The sequence below is a fragment of the Neolamprologus brichardi genome, chromosome 1 (assembly GCF_056152115.1).
Source record: "Neolamprologus brichardi isolate AB-2024 chromosome 1, ASM5615211v1, whole genome shotgun sequence".
Taxonomy (NCBI): Eukaryota; Metazoa; Chordata; class Actinopteri; order Cichliformes; family Cichlidae; genus Neolamprologus; species Neolamprologus brichardi.
The window spans coordinates 34,923,572-34,942,565 of NC_142104.1; positions in this window are offsets into that span (position 1 = coordinate 34,923,572).

Here is an 18,994-nt window from a genome sequence, read left to right on the forward strand (position 1 = left end):
GGACATATTTCTATGGGCTCAAATTGTGGTCATAAATATTTTGTACTTGTAAATCAGGATTTGTATGTGTAAAAAAGATTTGTGTGTGGACTTAGCCAAAAAAACGCTGCAAGTTACAAGTACGAATTTTGACCCTATTATTCTTCCTTTCATCTTATTGGTCAATGTCATGTCAATCACAAATGTAACAATCCAATCAGAGAACAGATGGGTTTGGCTGTTGGAGGGGCGCTTTTTTTGAACTGCAGGTCTTTGAAGGGAATAAATGCCCTTTTACATGCCAACCCAGCGTTTTCCGTCATCACCACGAAGGAAAACAGTCTGTGGTCGTCCGAGTTTGGTGATTTTTGTGTCACAGGTCTACGTGTTTAATACTGGAACCTCCACAGCCTTTTCAACAGCGCTGCGAACCGCGGGGTGGGAATGACAGTCTTCATTACAAAGCTTTCTTCGTTATGAGTTAGCATACATGTTTTTATTGAACATTTGAAGAACTAGCAAAAAAAACAAACTCTTGTAGAGGACATAAAGTCACAGATAGAAATGACAAGGAGCAGGTGCATCTAGTGCAGGTAGAGCTGCTGCAGAAACCCACAGAGCTCAGCAGCCAGCAACAAACTCTGGATCCTTAGCTTTTAGTTAGCAGTTAGCATTAGCAGCACATGCTGCGTCCGATGTGAAAGGACCTTTATGCTGCACACTGTGACTCACAGCCATGGTCCCGGGTCAGCCCTGACTTTGTGTTAAACTAATCCTAAAGTAATAATGGTGTTTCTAACCACTGATATAGCACAACTTTATCCTTTCAACAGCTGCTGAACGTTAGGGGACCTAGCTGCTATCAGATATTTATACAGAGATCCTCCAGCTTCAAACTGTATCACCCTTCAAGCAGTGTTGCCAACTTAGCGACTTTGTCGCTATATTTAGCGAGTTTTCAGACCCCCTAGCGACTTTTTTCCAAGAAAAGTCGCTAAAAAAAAGACGTGAAAGCGCATATCGCTTTTACTCTCAACAAGCAGCGGGTGCTGTAACGCAGTCAGTTCTTCTTTTACTCTTATGCTGTTTTGTGGATCAGGTTTAAAACTACTTATAAACACACACACAAAGTAACTCCACCAGAGTGCCTATTTCGGGTCACTTTTGCCGGTCCAAACCCGGATTAAGGAGCAGGGTTGGAATTGTGACATTAAAAAACAATAATTGCTAAAATAAATTTAATTCGTAGTTCTAAATAAATTCTAAATGCATTTAGGACGTTTTTTGCTCACTTTATGTCTCGTCCACGATGTTATTTCTCTCTCCAGCAGCGTAGGTTACAATTACATTAGCATGACCAATTATGCAAATTAGGTGATGACGTCATTTAGCGACTTCTAGCGACTTTTAGGACAACCAATAGCGATTTTCCTTACTGAGGAGTTGGCAACACTGCCTTCAAGGACCTGCAGTTCAAAAAAAGCGCCCCTCCGACAGCCAAACCCATCTGTTCTCTGATTGAATGTTACATTTGTAAATGACATGACATTGACCAATTTCTCTCTTTACCAGCAAGACTAAATATTTGCTTTACATTATTGTGTATTTATTTTGAATTACTTGTGTTACCCACACTCTCTCTATACACAGGGTTTGTATGCTGACTAATACGAGCACAGATACAGTACATGTGTGGGTACATATGCTCTCGTGCTCTCTTCTCCATCAGCTGACATCCACCAACAATTTGAGTGTTGACCTTTCCAACAGGTACTTCAACAGCAGCAGTCAGGGCACCATAATAATTGTGTCTGGGTGGCTACCACTGTCCTGCTGCTGCGGGGCTTTTATTGGATGAACGTCCTGGCCTTTCTGGCCAATAGCGGTGATTGGAGTTGCATCTCTCCTAGCAACAAGGTTCAGCAGCTGTATATGACTGGATGACTGAAAACAAGAGAAGAGAAACCATTTAAAAAGCTATTCCTTTCATCAGCCTGATGATGCTAACCAGGGTTTGTGTTGCCCTCTGAGCTTTTTTGTGGGTACGAGTACAGATTAATAAATAAATAATAAGCCAAGGTGTACTTATTATGAGTGTTCACTGCTTATTAGGCAGAAGCCCCCTGTCCTTTTTATCATGAACCAGCAGCACTCACCCTCTATACACCAAATACAACCATTAAAATATGTGCTGATGGCCATCAGTTATTTTTTCATGGTTAAATGAAACAAGAATACTTTTAAGCCAAACTCAGTCTGACCTGTAAGGCTTTTTATAAGGTTTGCACTTCTTCCAAGCTACCTAAGCTTCAGTGCTTTTAACAAACATATCTGGATAATGACTCGACTGTGCACCACATACATCGCTGTCCATGCCTTCAATTTATGAGGAGCAGCCAGTCAAAATACGGTTGTCCTAATAGGAGGGAAAAGAGATAAACTGCTTGACAGAGGATGAACTGAGACTCGTGTTCAAGGGAGCTCAGCTTAGACTGGCTCCCAAATAAGTCAAACCCAGACATTAACAGTGATTATGTTTTTGAGATTATAGTCACTAGTGGGTAATATGTGCTTTAATTTGTCTAAAATGTGTGGGACACATGCTCTTTACTGAGGTGGCTTTCTTTTTTTCACCGTATATAAATATCCTCATTTCTCATTTCACCGATGTTAGCTCATTAACCTTGTCAGCACTCAGAGTGCTGCTGAAAATGAAAGATATTCTCTTCCTCTGCTGAGATAAAAGCTAACTTCAAACACATGTTACTATGTAGTCTATCTGTACATTGTCTCTATGTGCATTTCCCTTTAATTGTACTTCTGTCAGTCTGCCCCAGGGCAGCTGAGGCTACAACTGTAGCTGCCTCCACCAGTGTGTGAGTGTGAGAGTGAATGAATAGTGGCATTGTAAAGCGCTTTGGGTGCCTTGAAAAGTGCTATATAAATCCAATCATTTATTATTATTATTATTATTATTATTATTATTATTATTATTATTCTCTCATCAGTTTTCATAAATATATCAGATCCTGCTGTCCAGAAGATTTCAGCCTGCTGTTGGATGGCTTTGCAAACATTTCAGAGGATTGTATTTTTTTATACTAATTCAGTTATTACATTACAGTTACAATTATTTTGTTACTTGCATTACAAAGGCACTTTAGTTATCTGCGAGCTGGCCGGATAGAAAGAAGAAAAAACCCCAAACATGCTTTTTTTCTTCCTCACTCACTGTTTAAAAGGACAATGATGGAACAGGCTACCACGGCATGATGGTAAAGCACAAACTGCACCCAGGACAAAGACAACTCCATTATATTGCTAACAGCTCTTTGTAAACAGCTGCACAGGTAGCATGCTAACGCTAAGCTAGCGTGGCTCCTGCCCTCAGGCCAGCAGCCAGAACTTCAACAGGTAACTAAGTGATGATCAGTCTTCAGCCGCCTGCTCTACCTGTTCGTGTTTCTACAGGAGCATCACTGCGATGTGATCGCTTTGTGCTGTTTTCCATCTTTGCTTCGTGTTTGTAAGGAAAAGATCCTCATTAGTACAGGGATTTGTGTCGGTGTGCAGGACTGTAGCCTGGGATTTATATTGTTAACTGCTAATTCAGGTAATTTTATGGTATAACAACAAAGTGCAGCAAGCACTGTAATGAATAGTACTGTAATAAGTATGCTTTACTTTTTTGAGTAACCCCAACACTGGTTGTAAGTCGTTATAAATGAATCTTATTGTTATCCTCACTCAGTCATCAGTTGTAGTTTTTTTGGTGACAGAGACACAAAGATGTTTAAAGAGCACACTGATACTGTGGCTTCTTCCTGGACCGGCTCACCAAGTCCTCTGACTTCACTCCCTTTCCTCGGCTTATCTAATCCCTTTCACGCCATGCAGCATCCGCTCCCTGCGCGCCCCTGCTGCAAAAGTGCCAGTGTTCTGCAATATAACCAACCTCTTTGCAGGTGAAACTTGCACTCTTGGTGCAAAGTGTAGTTGAATTACCAAAACCTGTCCAAGTAATGTTTGAATGTCCAAAAAGAAATCTGCGAGTGAGAAGATCTGCCCCATCTGTGTGTTTCTTTATTGTGTGCTCAGGTGTGATTACACTCACTTCTACACCTCTCGGAGACAACAGCGACACTGCAGTCATTCTGGAATAGATTTGGACCACAGGAAACTTAATCTGATGTCCAAATGGGAGTTTTTTTGCTTCCAGTTTTTCTTTATAACATACCAGCTGACCATTTTCTGCATATCCAGGAAAACCATCTGCCCTTCACAACACATTATTTTTTTCTAATCTCACCTAAGTTAATATAAACTTTGTTTCTTTTGAAAGCGCAACTGATTTGAGAGTGTATGCAATACTGAGCTTCCACTCTCTGGCTCTCCATCTGTCTTTCTTTCCCTGGCTGGTAAATAAATTAGGGAGAGCTCACCATCTGACTGTGCTGAGGTGTCGGTACTTGACCATCTCACCATCCTTATAATCAAACACACACTCAGATAGCATGCACTCACTGCTCTCACAGGAAGTGCCGGTAAGTGTGCATTGCTCTCCCTGGATGGTCCATTACATCTGCTGTTTGTATGCTTCTGATTTATATTTACAGCCTCTTCACCAAAATGCAGGTGGTGCTCCCGTAGTTTCCCTCGACTCTGCGGCATGTTCATCCTGCAGACACCTCGTCAAGCTGCAGTCACGGTTAAAAGGTCTACGTGTAGCACTTTTTAATGATGGTAAATATTCAAAGAGGGCTCTTGGCAAACTGATGCATCATTTTCACCTCTTCAGCAACAACACTGAAGGAGAAAATTGCCTGTCAAAATACACAAGTTTCCCCTCAGTTGCTTATCTGAAGAGGTAGACGCCACTGGCCTTACCTGTGTTTTGGAATTTCTGTTTGTTTCCAACTTCACTGTTTATTCATAGAAAGGATTTTTGTAGTTTTTGTTAGAGATCATGCCAGTAAACACCCACACACTCCTCCTTTGAACATAAACATTAATATCTAAAGAGAAATATAATCCTCATGTCAACACCTGCTGACCACATACACCTTTACAAACAACAGGCTATGTATGTCTGTTGGAGAGGCGGCAGCATGGAGACAGACGGGAAACGGCTTAATAGACTGGTAAAAAGGGCCAGCTCTGTCCTGGCCAGTCCCCTAGACTCCACAGAGGAGGTGGCTGAGAGGAGAATGTTAGCCAAGCTAATGTCTGTTATGGACAAGACCTCCCACCCCCTGCATGAGACTGTGGAGGCCCTGAGCAGCTCCTTCAGTTTGGGTATCCTGTGTGGGTATTTTACCCGCATATGTATGTTATTATCATTCCCACTGTACTTTATATATGTATAAAAAAGGGAAATCTTGGTGTATTTGACTGTACATAGTAAAGATCTCTACATAGTATGTACACTATTTTTCTTATTTGAATAAAGTCTATGTTTTAATCACCCACCAAAATATGCTTCTGTTTGTTGCAACAAGCTACACATGTTAGTTTGCCATAAATGCCATAAATGACAGTACATCCCAGAATGACTTCTGGGATGTACTGAGACATTCGGGAGGCTTCCATCCCACAAACAGTAAATGTATTCATCAGTGAGCATGCTTGTAGGGACCAATTACTGCAAATGCAACAGAACTAAAACAATTAAGTCATCTAGTTGTGTTACTGGGGCGACTTTCTCCATGTATTACTCTTTTGTTTTACTGCCAGTGTGTGAATGGTCTGTAACAGAACTTAAAAACTGAGACCCTCCCAGATTCTCCTTTCCTGTAACACTGTTTGAGTCTCTTTTTTTTTTTTTTGCCTGTCCCGTTTGGATCTTTAGCCATCAGAATTGTTGTCTGAAGGCCAAGAAAGATGCCAAGTGGATTTATTTTACCAAGTGGATCATCATGGCCATATTGGTCCATTTGATTGACCTTTATTATAATTATGTATTTATTTTATTTTCGTTTTTTAAAGACGGGACGGACATGACTGGGGGATAGGACAGGGAGAAAGAATGAAAGAAAGAGAGGGAGAGAAAGAAAAACAGAGGGGAGAAGAGATGGTGAGAAAGGGGGGAAGAAAAAAAAAGAAAAACAAACAAAACACCTGGATCACCATGATCACCAAAGAGCAACATAATAAAAACATCACCATCACAATAAACTAGCTAATAATAGATAACAGTAGATACTTTTTTAATTTCACCTGTTGAGAATGAAAAAAGAAAACAAGCAGAAGAAAACGAGAGCAATAGAATAGACAACATCACGATGATATATGGGAATATGACAGTAAATACTAAATATTAAACATTATTGTGCAGCATGTAAGATCGACAGCGCACAGTGTGCTTTGAGGTAGGAGCCAAAAAGGATGTAGTTTGTGTGTGTGATCACCCGTGTGTACACCTGTGAGCATGAACGCGCTTGTTTTTAAAGGTTAGAGGGTGTGGGGGGGCCACAGCCCCGTCCACCAGGGCATGAAGCAGGTATGGAGGAGATCAAAACTCCAGACATCCAGAGGCCCCCAGAACACAAGAGACCAAGGAAGACCAACAGAGGGGCAGCTGCGCCACTATCCCAGAAAGAGCTGAGGAGAGTCCCAGATGAGGGGTCACTCAGCAGCCGCGGAGCAGAAGCCAGGGGGGGTTGCAGTGACGTGCCCGTGAGCTCCGCCGGCAGCCACCTGTGCCAGAGTGACCGGGCCCCACCCCCAAAGTGGCCCGAGCAAGCCCCAGGCTCCAGGCCCCGACAAGCAGCCACCAAGGAGTGAGCCAGTGTGTACCTGGACGTCCATCCCCGGACACAAAGAACCACCAACGCACCGATGTCTGAGGGCGCCTGCCACTGGTAGGGGAAGTGGTGGGGGGAGATAGGCCTCCATACCTTGGAGGACCTGGGATGTCCCCAGAGAGGTGGCGTCTGATACCTGACCTGACATATGGACACAGACATACAGGCACACACAGATACAAACATCCATTCCCACCCTCATGCTCTCATATGCACTTACTCAACCCTCACCCAACGTGGAGACAGACATAGAGAGACACTGTACACACAATCACACTCCCCAAGCGTACTCTAAGCCCCGGGTCTAGGTACCCTTGCCCCTGGAGGGGGAAACTGCACCCAGACCCAGGTGGTGTTACCCTTTTCCCTGGGGTGGGGAGAAGCAGACCGCCCCGACTCCGCAGTAGCAGGGAGGCCCCACATTCCAGACCCCAGTCGGACGGCCAATTTCTCCTCCTAGCCCCCCGCTCCAGCAGGCCGCAGAGAACGGGGGTCAGAGAAGACTCCAAACCTCCCTCCACCCGCTCATATGTAGTGTTGATGCATGTGTGTTCTAAGGTGCATTTAAATCCCAGGAGGGCATGGAGCTACCTGCCAGAGAGCAGCAGGTAAGCGCATAGCCCCTCCTGATAGCCCTCAATGTCTACGTGTATTTAAAATTGAGAGGTGGGCAACGACGCCAGGGGTACACCCTGATGGTAATTGGGATTCCGTGTAGCGTGCCCACCCCCAAGATCCTATATGTATGTGTTATGAGAGTGTGAGTAATGTGAATGTCTAAGTTGTGAGATAAAATTGAGGCGCAGGCAGCCAGAAGGGGACAGAGGGGGGGATTCCTCCCCTGCACCCTGGTGACACATCCTTACCCGCCCTGAATGTGTGGGTGATTGTGGTGGAGCGGGAAAAGTGAGGCAGCTGGAGATGGGGAGGGAAGGAAGGGAGGGGCAAGTGACCCCCATACTCTGCAACCCACCAGGGAAAGGGGGCCCAGGCCCATCCGAACCGGGGCCCAGTACAGCAGCGCCGTCCGGCCCCACATAGCCCGAGACAGCGCCACCCCAGAGAAAACTGCATCCACCCCGTCATCCACTCATCTTCCGGACTACACAAGACAATAGATGCCCAGGCTGAGATCTTCTTCCACCTCTCCTGTATCTCCCCCTCCTGCATGGTGAGTTCCTGAAGAGAGGAGAGCTCCTGCAAGATGTAACAACCTCCCTCACCAGTAGAAGAGCCCCCCAGGTGGCTCGATGCACCGGCGGCACCCTGCACCAGGACTGGGCCCCCATACACCCACCCGCCCACAACCCCGGCAACTCTCCAACCAGGACCTAAGCCCCCGAGGCCCAGCCAGGGCCCCAGCCCGGAGACAGAGCACCCCCAGAACCTCCCGCCCGTCCCGGACCCACCCCGGGGCAGCCAGGCTACCAGGTCAGTAACCCACGTCCGTCAGCACAGACCCTCCCCTAGCCCCGCTGCGTGGCTAGAGAGCCAACAGAGCCCTTAATAGGCCATGACTGCTACCCCGGGTTGAGCCCTCCAAGGAAGACACTCCTGGGGAATCCCCCGACGCCCCAAGCCTGTCCCTACCCCCACACCAATCACAACAGCGAAGGTGGGACCAAACTATGACCCCCCCACCCCCACTAGGTGATGGAGCTGATCAAAGGAGCCCAGAGCAATTGATCTGATGTGGTGGCAGAGGCTGTATCGAGACTAATGTAATCTAATAGATAATTTCTATATTGGTTAGAATTAAGATTATTTTTATTTTTCCAGTTCATGAGGACCGTTTTCTTGGCTATGCATAGGGCAGTGAAAACCATATGGGCTATATTCTTATCTGTAGTGACATTATCTAAGCTGCCCAACAAACACACTAAAGGGGAAGTTGGAATGTTACATTTCAGACACTTTGATAAGTCTTCACATATCTCGCGCCAAAACTTCTGAACTGGTGGACAGAACCAAAGAGCGTGGATATAATTGTCCGGTGAGTTGGTTTGGCAGTGTGAGCAGTTGTTGGCAGACGTAAAGCCCATCTTGAACATCTGATGACCTGTATAGTGCACTCTATGTAGTATTTTGTATTGAATTAATTGAAGACTGGGACCAGAAGATTTGGTTTAAGTTAACTGATAAATCCGCTTCCCATTTTGCAGTAGGAAGTGATATTGATTCATCTGTTTTAGAAAGCATTCTGTCTATTTTGGAAAGTAATTTGGGGGTTTTAAGAGTAAGAAATTGAACCACACTTGGTGGTGTTTGTAGTTCAACTTGACCCCGTTTAAATTTCTTTTTTACTATGGATTTAATTTGTTGATATTCTAAAAGTCTTTTCTTGTTGATCCCATATTGTGTAACTAGTCTGTCAAATGGAATAAATTCAGTTCCTTCTAGTATATGTTCTACATATTTGATACCTTTACCACTCCAATCTGAAAAGTTTATCATATTATTGTTTTGTAATATGTCAGGGTTGTTCCAGATATGTGTACGTTTGCATGGGATTAATCAAGACTCCGTCAATTTTAGAAACTCCCACCATGCTGTCAGAGAAGAGTTGATGTTGACGCTTTTGAAGCATTCATGTCGTTGGATGTTTGAGCTGGTAAATGGTAGATCTGAAATCTCTAGATTACTGCAAAGTGCTTGTTCTACATCTAGCCAAAGTTCATCTAAGAAGGTATGTTTTAGCCATCCTGAGATGAACTGAAGCCTATTGGCTAAGAAGTAGTGCTGAAAGTTAGGTAGTTCTAATCCTCCTTTATCCTTGGTCTTTTGTAGTGTTTTTAAGCTTATACGTAGGGGGTTATTTTTCCAAAGGAATTTGGACATATATGAATCTAGAGATCTGAACCAATCTTGCGGCGGTTTAGTTGGGATCATTGAGAATAAATAATTTATTTTTGGTAAGACCATCATTTTGATAGCGGCAACCCTTCCCATGAGTGATATGGGTAGACATTTCCATCTAGCCAGATCACCTTCTACCTTCTTTAAAAGTGGGATATGGTTTAATTTAGTCAGATCTGCAAGCTTGGGAGAAACATTAATACCTAAATATTTTCTATTTCCTGATTTCATTGGTGTAGAAGAAAAATTATGGAAGGAGCAATTAATTGGAAGGACTGAAGAGTTTGACCAGTTAATTGAGTAATCTGATATTCTTGCAAAAGAGTTTATCAATTCAATCACCCCAGAGATATTGGTTTGTGAGTTTTGGAGAAAGAGTAACACATCATCAGCATAAAGGCTGATTTTATGTTCCACGTTCTTGCATTTTATGCCCTTAATTGCTGAATTCTGTCTAATTGCTGCTGCTAGTGGTTCAATAAAAATTGCAAACAGTGAAGGGGAGAGTGGGCATCCCTGTCTGGTGCCCCTCAGGAGACAGAAGCTGGAGGATGTTTGGTCATTTGTTTTGACACAAGCTGTTGGGGAATTATATAATATTTTTAACCAGTTAATGAAAGAGGATCCAAAACCAAATTTGTGTAAAGTTGCAAATAGAAATTTCCAGTTAACTCTGTCAAATGCTTTTTCTGCATCTAAAGAAAATATTGTAGTTTCAAGGTTTTTACTGTATGAGTAGTCTATCAAATTAAGTAATCTACGTGTATTTGTTGATGAGTGCCTACCTTTTATGAAACCAGTTTGGTCAGGATGAATTAAGAGGGGGGTTATTTTCCCCAGTCTCTTTGGGAGAGCTTTGCTGATTATTTTAAGGTCTACATTTATAAGGGATATTGGACGATAGCTTGAGGGATATACAGGGTCTTTGCCTGGTTTTAGCAGGAGATTAATGTTTGCAGAATTCATATTTGATGGAAGTCTGCCCTTTTCTTTGATTTCTAACAACATTCTGTAGAAAACTGGTGCTAAAATCGTCCAGAATTCTTTGTAGAATTCTGCAGGAAAGCCGTCTGGACCTGGAGCCTTATTATTGGGCATTATCAGGGCTTCCTGGAGTTCACCTGATGTCAGTGGCGAATCCAGTGTCTAATAATTTTGGAAGAGTTATGTTGTCCAAAAATCGATCAATTTCCTTTTTAGACGGGTTTATTTGTGGTGAATACAACGTTTTATAGAAATCCCTGAAAATGTTGTTTATTTGTTTCGGGTCATATACTGTGTTCCCAGATGAATCTTGAACAGCACATATAGTTGTTTTTTCTTTATTTATTTTTAGCTGGTTTGCTAGAAATTGACCGGATTTATTACCATGTTCATAATTTTGTAAGCGTAGTCTTTGTACTAAGAATTTTGGTTTTTTTTTTAATCAATTATCTCATTTAATTCTAGTTTTGTTTTGCGTATTTTGTTCAATGTTTCCTGATCTTGGTGGGACGCGTAGGCTTCTTCTAGTGATTTAATATTTTTTTCTAATTCCAGAATATTTTTGTTTTCTTCTTTCTTTTTATGTGATGAGAAAGAAATTATTTTACCTCTCATCACAGTTTTCCCTGCTTCCCATAGAACAGAAGCTGATGTTCTGGGAGTATCATTATAGTCTAAATATGAAGTCCACTCTTTTTTAAAATATTTAATAAAGTCTTCATCTTTAAGCAGTGATGTATTAAATCTCCAGTTTTTACTTGGCGTAGTATTATTCTTGTGTATTAGTGTTAAAGCTACAGGAGCATGATCGCTGACAGCTATAGGGTGAATCTCAGTGCCTAAAATGTCACTCAGCAGTGAGCTGCTGACCAAAAAATAATCCAGACGAGAGTAGGAGTGATGAACATGTGAGAAAAAAGTATATTCCTTACTGTTGGGGTGAAGGGAGCGCCATGTATCGCAAAGACCAAAGTCACTCATATACTGTTTGATTATATTTGTGGACTGCCAATTACGCTGAGTTCCTGCTGTATTGAGCCTATCCATGTCTTCATTTAGTCCAAGGTTGAGGTCGCCTCCAAGAACAAGTGTGCCATCTAAGTGTTCAGAGAGTGCACTGAAAAAACTGTGAAAGAATGAGGGATCATCAACATTTGGACCATATACACTTACAATACATAGCTTTTTATCAAGTATAGATAGTTTAATGATTAAGAATCTGCCCTCTGGATCTATAACTGTATTGAGTACTGTAAAATTAATATTTTTATGTATTAAAATTGCTACTCCCCTTTGTCTAGAATTATAACAAGCTGACTTGATGCATTCTCAATCATCCAGGAAAATAAATCTCCAAAAGTTGATTCTGTTCATCTGGACGTAGCGTTTTCTGGGAGAAACGTTTCGTCACTCATCCAAGTGACTTCTTCAGTCTCAGCTGACTGCAGGTTTCCCCAATCTTATAAACAGTACATTTGCATAATGACTGAAACCAGCTCACTGAAGGAACAATGGGCTGGGAGGTCAGTTCCTTAATCATAATTATGCAAATTCTCATGACCATTGATCAACAACCACTGACCAAAACCTACTGATCAAAGACCACTGATCAATGGCCATGAGTACCATGCACATCAAAAAGGCCCTGAGTAAATGTGGTTATCCCAGCTGGACTTTTGTCAAAGCTGGAAAGGCACCTAAAGAAAGCTCCAGCTGATCCAGGAGAGAAGGACAACCGCTGCCCAAGAGAAAACCTGTAGTGATCCCATATGTGTCAGGAGTATCGGAACAGTTGAGACGCATTTTTTCTAAACACCGGGTCTCTGTGGCTTTTAAACCCCAAAACACGCTGCGCCAAAAATTGGTCCACCCCAAGGATCGGGTCCCCCGACACAAACAGAGTAACATAGTGTACGCTGTTAAGTGCAGGAGGATTGGCAGGATTTATACATCGGGGAAACCAAACAACCTCTGGCGAAGCGGATGGCACAACACAGAAGAGCTACCTCGTCAGGCCAGGACTCTGCAGTCTGTTTAAACCTACAGGCTAGTGGACACTCTTTCAAAGATGAGGATGTAACATCCTGGACAGGGAGGAACGCTGGTTTGAGGGCGGAGTCAAGGAGGCCATTTACGTGAAAAGGGAAAGACCATCTCTGAATCGAGGAGGGGGCCTAAGGGTACATCTGTCACCATCTTACAATGCTGTGATTGCAGCCATTCCCCAACTCTCTGTGAATGGGACTCATGGCCATTGATCAGTGGTTGTTGATTAATGGTCATGAGAATTTGCATAATTATGATTAAGGAACTGACCTCCCAGCCCATTGTTCCTTCAGTGGGCTGGTTTCAGTCATTATGCAAATGTCCTGTTTATAAGGTTGGGGAAACCTGCAGTCAGCTGAGACTGAAGAAGTCCCTTGGATGAGTGACGAAATGTTTCTCCCAGAAAACGCTACGTCCAGATGAACAGAATTAACTTTTGGAGATATAACAAGCTGAGAACACATTAGGAAACTCAGGTGTTTTAAGTTCATTCAAACCTCTAAGAGGTCTGTGGGTCTCTTGTAAAAGGACAACATCTGCCTGTAATTCAATTCAATTCAATTCAATTCAATTTTATTTATATAGCGCCAAATCACAACAAATGTCGCCTCAAGGCATCTGTAGTTTTTTGAGTTGGTTAAATATTTTTAACCTCTTTTCTCTGGAGCCAGCTCCAGCCATTTATATTCCATGTAACAAACCTTAGTGCGCCCATAGATGTCTGTGTGTAACTAGGGGTGTACGCTGTGTGTGTTGCTTAGACAGGTGGAGAGAATACATCACTTGTTCGTAAATAAAGAGAAGGAGAGAGAGAAGAAATGTGTGGCGAGATGCTCCCTGAGTTTGACTATGTGTGTGCATATTTACTAATATGAGTATGCCTGGCTTTAGTGTGTGTATCCTATAGGTCTCTGTGCGCTGTCTGACTGATGTAAATGTGCTGCCGTTGAGCGCATGATTGTGCGTGATCGTGCATGATTGCACATGATCATGCTATACGTATGTGTCGAAATAAAGGATGTTGTTTGTAGATGAGTGTGGAAACAGGTGATAGAAGCAGTGAAAGAAAATAAAAAAAGAAAGAAACCAAGGACAAGGGTGAGCAGCATAAAAACAAGAGGGGGAAAAAGAGGGGGGATAAAAACGAAAAGAAAAAAACCCCCGGAAACATTCCAATTAAACCATTGACGGAGAGTGATGGTGTTAATTCTGCTATGATATTACACTTAAGATGCGATTTGATACTGGTAAGTTAAACAGATGTTAATGCAAGTTAGTGTGAGTGGATAGGGAAAGGGTGTAGCAGATTCTTATCTGGTGTGAAGTTAATACAGCCACGGAGTGATGCCGGGGTCACGGTGAAGCTGTCCATCCACGTACAGCCGGTCCACAGCAATGACAGCGCGGGAGCCCTTCTGGATGAAGCCGCGTCGGATTGGGAAGAGGACCCTGCGTCGTTCCAGGATCTCTTTGGAGAACTGGTCGTTCACACTGAAGTCCGTTCTTTTTAATTCCCTGCCGCGGATTTTCACCTGTTTTGAATCGGTGTGTAACTTTGCCAAAACAATGTCGGACTCTGTAGTTTTCTCTGGTCCCCTCCCCAATCAGACCAGGAGTGACATGTTTAGCCGCATGTTCTCCTTAAATTGCTGGCTGTCTGAGTGGTGTCCCAGAAATGATGTGGGCTTCATAGATAATTGGAAAACCTTCTGGAGGAAACCTGGTCTTGTTAGGAGAGATGGCATCCATCCCACTTTGGATGGAGCAGCTCTCATTTCTAGAAATATCGACAAATTTATTAAACCCCTCAAAACATGACTATCCAGAGTTGGGACCAGGAAGCAGAGTTGCAGTCTTACACGCCTCTCTGCAGCTTCTCTCCTCCTGCTACCCCCCCAAAAACCCATCTCCATAGAGACTGTGTCTGCTTCCAAAAAGACAAAAAACAAACTAAAAACCAGCAACAAACAACTTAAACATTTACAAAGAAAGAACAATACAGTATCCACATCTGAACCAAAGAGTAAAACAGTGAAATGTGGATTATTAAATATTAGGTCTCTCTCCTCCAAGTCTCTGTTAGTACATGACTTAATAATTGATCAACAAATTGATTTACTCTGCCTCACAGAAACCTGGTTGCAGCAGGATGATTATGTTAGTTTAAATGAATCAACACCCCCGAGTCATTCTAACTACCAGAAATCTCGAAGCACAGGTCGAGGGGGCGGTTTGGCAGCAATTTTTCACACCAGTCTATTAATTAATGAAAGACCAAGACAGACTTTTAATTCATTTGAAAGCCTGATGCTTAACATTGTCCACCCCAGCTGTGAAACTCAGAAACCAGTCTTACTTGTTATCATCTATCGTCCACCTGGGCCTTACACAGAGTTTCTGTCTGATTTCTCAGACTTTATATCTAATTTAGTTCTGAGCTCAGATAAAATAATTATTGTGGGTGATTTTAACATCCATGTTGATGCTAAAAATGACAGCCTCAACATGGCATTTAATCTGTTGTTAGACTCAATTGGTTTCTCTCAAAATGTAAAAGAACCCACCCACCACTTTAATCACACTCTAGATCTTGTTTTAACATATGGCATAGAAACTGAACATTTAACAGTGTTTCCTGAAAACCCTCTCCTGTCTGATCATTTCTTGATAACATTTACATTTACAATAATTGATTACGCAGCAGTGGAGAGTGGACTTTATCAAAGTAGATGTCTTTCTGAAAGCGCTGTAACTAAGTTTAAGAATATAATCCAGCCACTGTTATCATCGTCAATGCCCTGTACCAACACAGAGCAGAGCAGCTATCTGAACGCTACCACAACAGAGGTCGATTATCTTGTTAATAATTTCACCTCCTCACTACGTACGACTCTGGATACTGTAGCTCCGGTGAAAACTAAGGTCTCTAATCAGAAGTACCTGACCCTGTGGTATAATTCTCAAACACGTACCCTAAAGCAGATGACTCGTAATCTGGAGAGGAAATGGCGTGTCACAAATTTAGAGGATCATCATTTAGCCTGGAGAAATAGTTTGTTGCTTTATAAGAAAGCCCTCCGCAAAGCCAGAACAGCTTACTACTCATCACTGATTGAAGAAAATAAGCCCCCAGGTTTCTCTTCAGCACTGTAGCCAGGCTGACAAAAAGTCAGAGCTCTTTTGAGCCAACCATCCCTTTAACGTTAACTAGTGATGACTTCATGAACTTCTTCACAAATAAAATTTTTATCATTAGAGAAAAAATTACCAATAATCATCCCACAGATGTAATATTATCTACAGCTACTCTTAGTACCATTGATGTTAAGTTAGACTCTTTTTCTCCAATCGATCTTTCTGAGTTAACTTCAATAATTACTTCCTCCAAACCATCAACGTGTCTTTTAGACCCCATTCCTACAAAACTGCTCAAAGAAGTCCTGCCATTGATTAATTCTTCGATCTTATATATGATCAACCTATCTCTAATAATCGGCTATGTACCACAGGCCTTCAAGGTGGCTGCAGTTAAACCTTTACTCAAAAAGCCATCTCTAGACCCAGCAGTCTTAGCTAATTATAGGCCAATCTCCAACCTTCCTTTCATATCAAAAAGCCTTGAAAGAGTAGTTGTCAAACAGCTAGCAGATCATCTGCAGAGGAATGGTTTATTTGAAGAGTTTCAGTCAGGTTTCAGAGTTCATCACAGCACAGAAACAGCTTTAGTGAAGGTTACAAATGATCTTCTTATGGCCTCTGACAGTGGACTCATCTCTGTGCTTGTCCTTCTTGACCTTAGTGCAGCATTCGATACTGTTGACCATAATATCCTGTTAGAGCGATTAGAACATGCTGTAGGTATTACAGGTATTGCACTGCAGTGGTTTGTATCATATCTATCTAATAGACTCCAATTTGTGCCTGTAAATGGAGAGTCCTCTTCACACACTGAGGTTAATTATGGAGTTCCACAGGGTTCAGTGCTAGGACCAATTCTGTTTACATTATACATGCTTCCCCTAGGCAGCATCATTAGAAGACATAGCATACATTTTCACTGCTATGCAGTTGACACCCAGCTCTGTCTGTCCATAAAGCCAGATAACACACACCAATTAGTTAAACTGCAGGAATGTCTTAAAGACATAAAGACCTGGATGGCCACTAACTTTCTGCTTCTTAACTCAGATAAAACTGAGGTCATTGTACTCGGCGCTGAAAAGCTTAGAAATATGGTATCTAACCAGATTCTTACTCTGGATGGCATTACCTTGGCCTCCAGTAACACTGTGAGGAACCTTGGAGTCATTTTTGACCAGGACATGTCCTTCAACGCACATATTAAACAAATATGTAAGACTGCGTTCTTCCATTTGCGCAACATCTCTAAAATTAGAAATATCCTGTCTCAGAGTGACGCTGAAAAACTAGTTCATGCATTTATTACTTCCAGGCTGGACTACTGCAATTCATTATTATCAGGATGTCCAAAAAACTCACTGAAAAGCCTTCAGTTAATCCAAAATGCTGCAGCAAGAGTACTGACAGGGACTAGAAAGAGAGAGCATATTTCTCCTGTTTTGGCTTCCCTTCATTGGCTTCCTGTTAAATCCAGAATTGAATTCAAAATCCTGCTCCTCACATACAAGGTCTTAAATAATCAGGCCCCATCTTATCTTAATGACCTTGTAGTACCATATTACCCTATTAGAGCACTTCGCTCCCACTCTGCAAGCCTACTTGTTGTTCCTAGAGTATTTAAAAGTAGAATGGGAGGGAGAGCCTTCAGTTTTCAGGCCCCTCTTCTGTGGAACCAGCTTCCAGTTTGGATTCGGGAGACAGACACTATCTCTACTTTTAAGATTAGGCTTCAAACTTTCCTTTTTGCTAAAGCATATAGTTAGGGCTGGACCAGGTGACCCTGAATCCTCCCTTAGTTATGCTGCAATAGATGTAGGCTGCCGGGGGATTCCCATGATGCATTGAGTTTTTCCTTTCCAGTCACCTTTCTCACTCACTATGTGTTAACAGACCTCTCTGTGTTGAATCATGTCTGTTATTAATCTCTGTCTCTCTTCCACAGCATGTCTTTTATCCTGTCTTCCTTCTCTCACCCCAACCGGTCGCAGCAGATGGCCGCCCCTCCCTGAGCCTGGTTCTGCCGGAGGTTTCTTCCTGTTAAAAGGGAGTTTTTCCTTCCCACTGTCGCCAAAGTGCTTGCTCATAGGGGGTCATATGATTGTTGGGCTTTTCTCTGTATCTATGAAGCGCCTTGAGGCGACATTTGTTGTGATTTGGCGCTATATAAATAAAATTGAATTGAAATTGAATTGAATTGAACCTGTTCCTTTTGTTTGGAGTGGCCGAATTTTGATTTGTTTGATTCTCATGTGAAATGGTTAGCCTGCCAAATAACATGATGCAAATATAATGCAAATATAATATAATATCAAACTGTGCTGATTTAGCTGTTATTAAATTATGGAATGGTACAAAGCAAAGATGCACGGTAAACATATAGCTATTGTCCCAGGTTGGTCAACTTTTCTGTCATTTTACTGATAATCTGGGTTACAGTATACACAGTAATCTCTCAGTTATTGTCCTGGAAACATTACATAACATAGGCAGTCTTATTTATGTCTTATGGCAGCTGCAGCTGTGTATATAGCCTCTGTACAACACCACAGTAGATTTTAAATGATGTAATCAAGATATATTCAGATATTTTCAGAATCAGAATCGGCATACTTTATGCTTCACCTCGCTGAGAACACCTCTGCTGAGTTGGGCTAGCTAGCTGCTGCTAGTTAGCTCCATTGTCTGCTGACTTGGACTTAGCTTAACTGCCCCTGTTGGTGTTAGCCTCCACCGCGCAGTTGGTGCATAGGCTGCCTGTGGAGCGCTAATTTCGAGTTTTCCTGTGCAGCATTTTGCTTTGTGTTTTGTAATGGACTCCAAACTGAAGCGAGCAAAGCAGAAATCTTCTGTTCGCTCCTGTCCTCAGGGGTGCGGTTTCTCTTTGCATGACAGTGACCAGCACGATGCCTGTCCTGTCTGCCTGGGGATCGTACACGCTAGGAGAGCGTTGACGGAGCCCAAAGCTTCTGCGTTTTGTCGCCTGCTCTTGCGCTCGACCCTGGAAAGACGGGTGATGTTTGTGGAAAAAGTGCTAGGACGCTCAGCTGTCCCACGGTATGACCCTCTCCTTTCCGAGTCTGGAGCCCTGGCTTCATCCGAGTCCGAAGACAAGGATTGTCCAGTCGATGTCCCCGCAATTAGCTGGGCTGACCAAATGGAATATGTTGACGGGTTAGCCGATGACG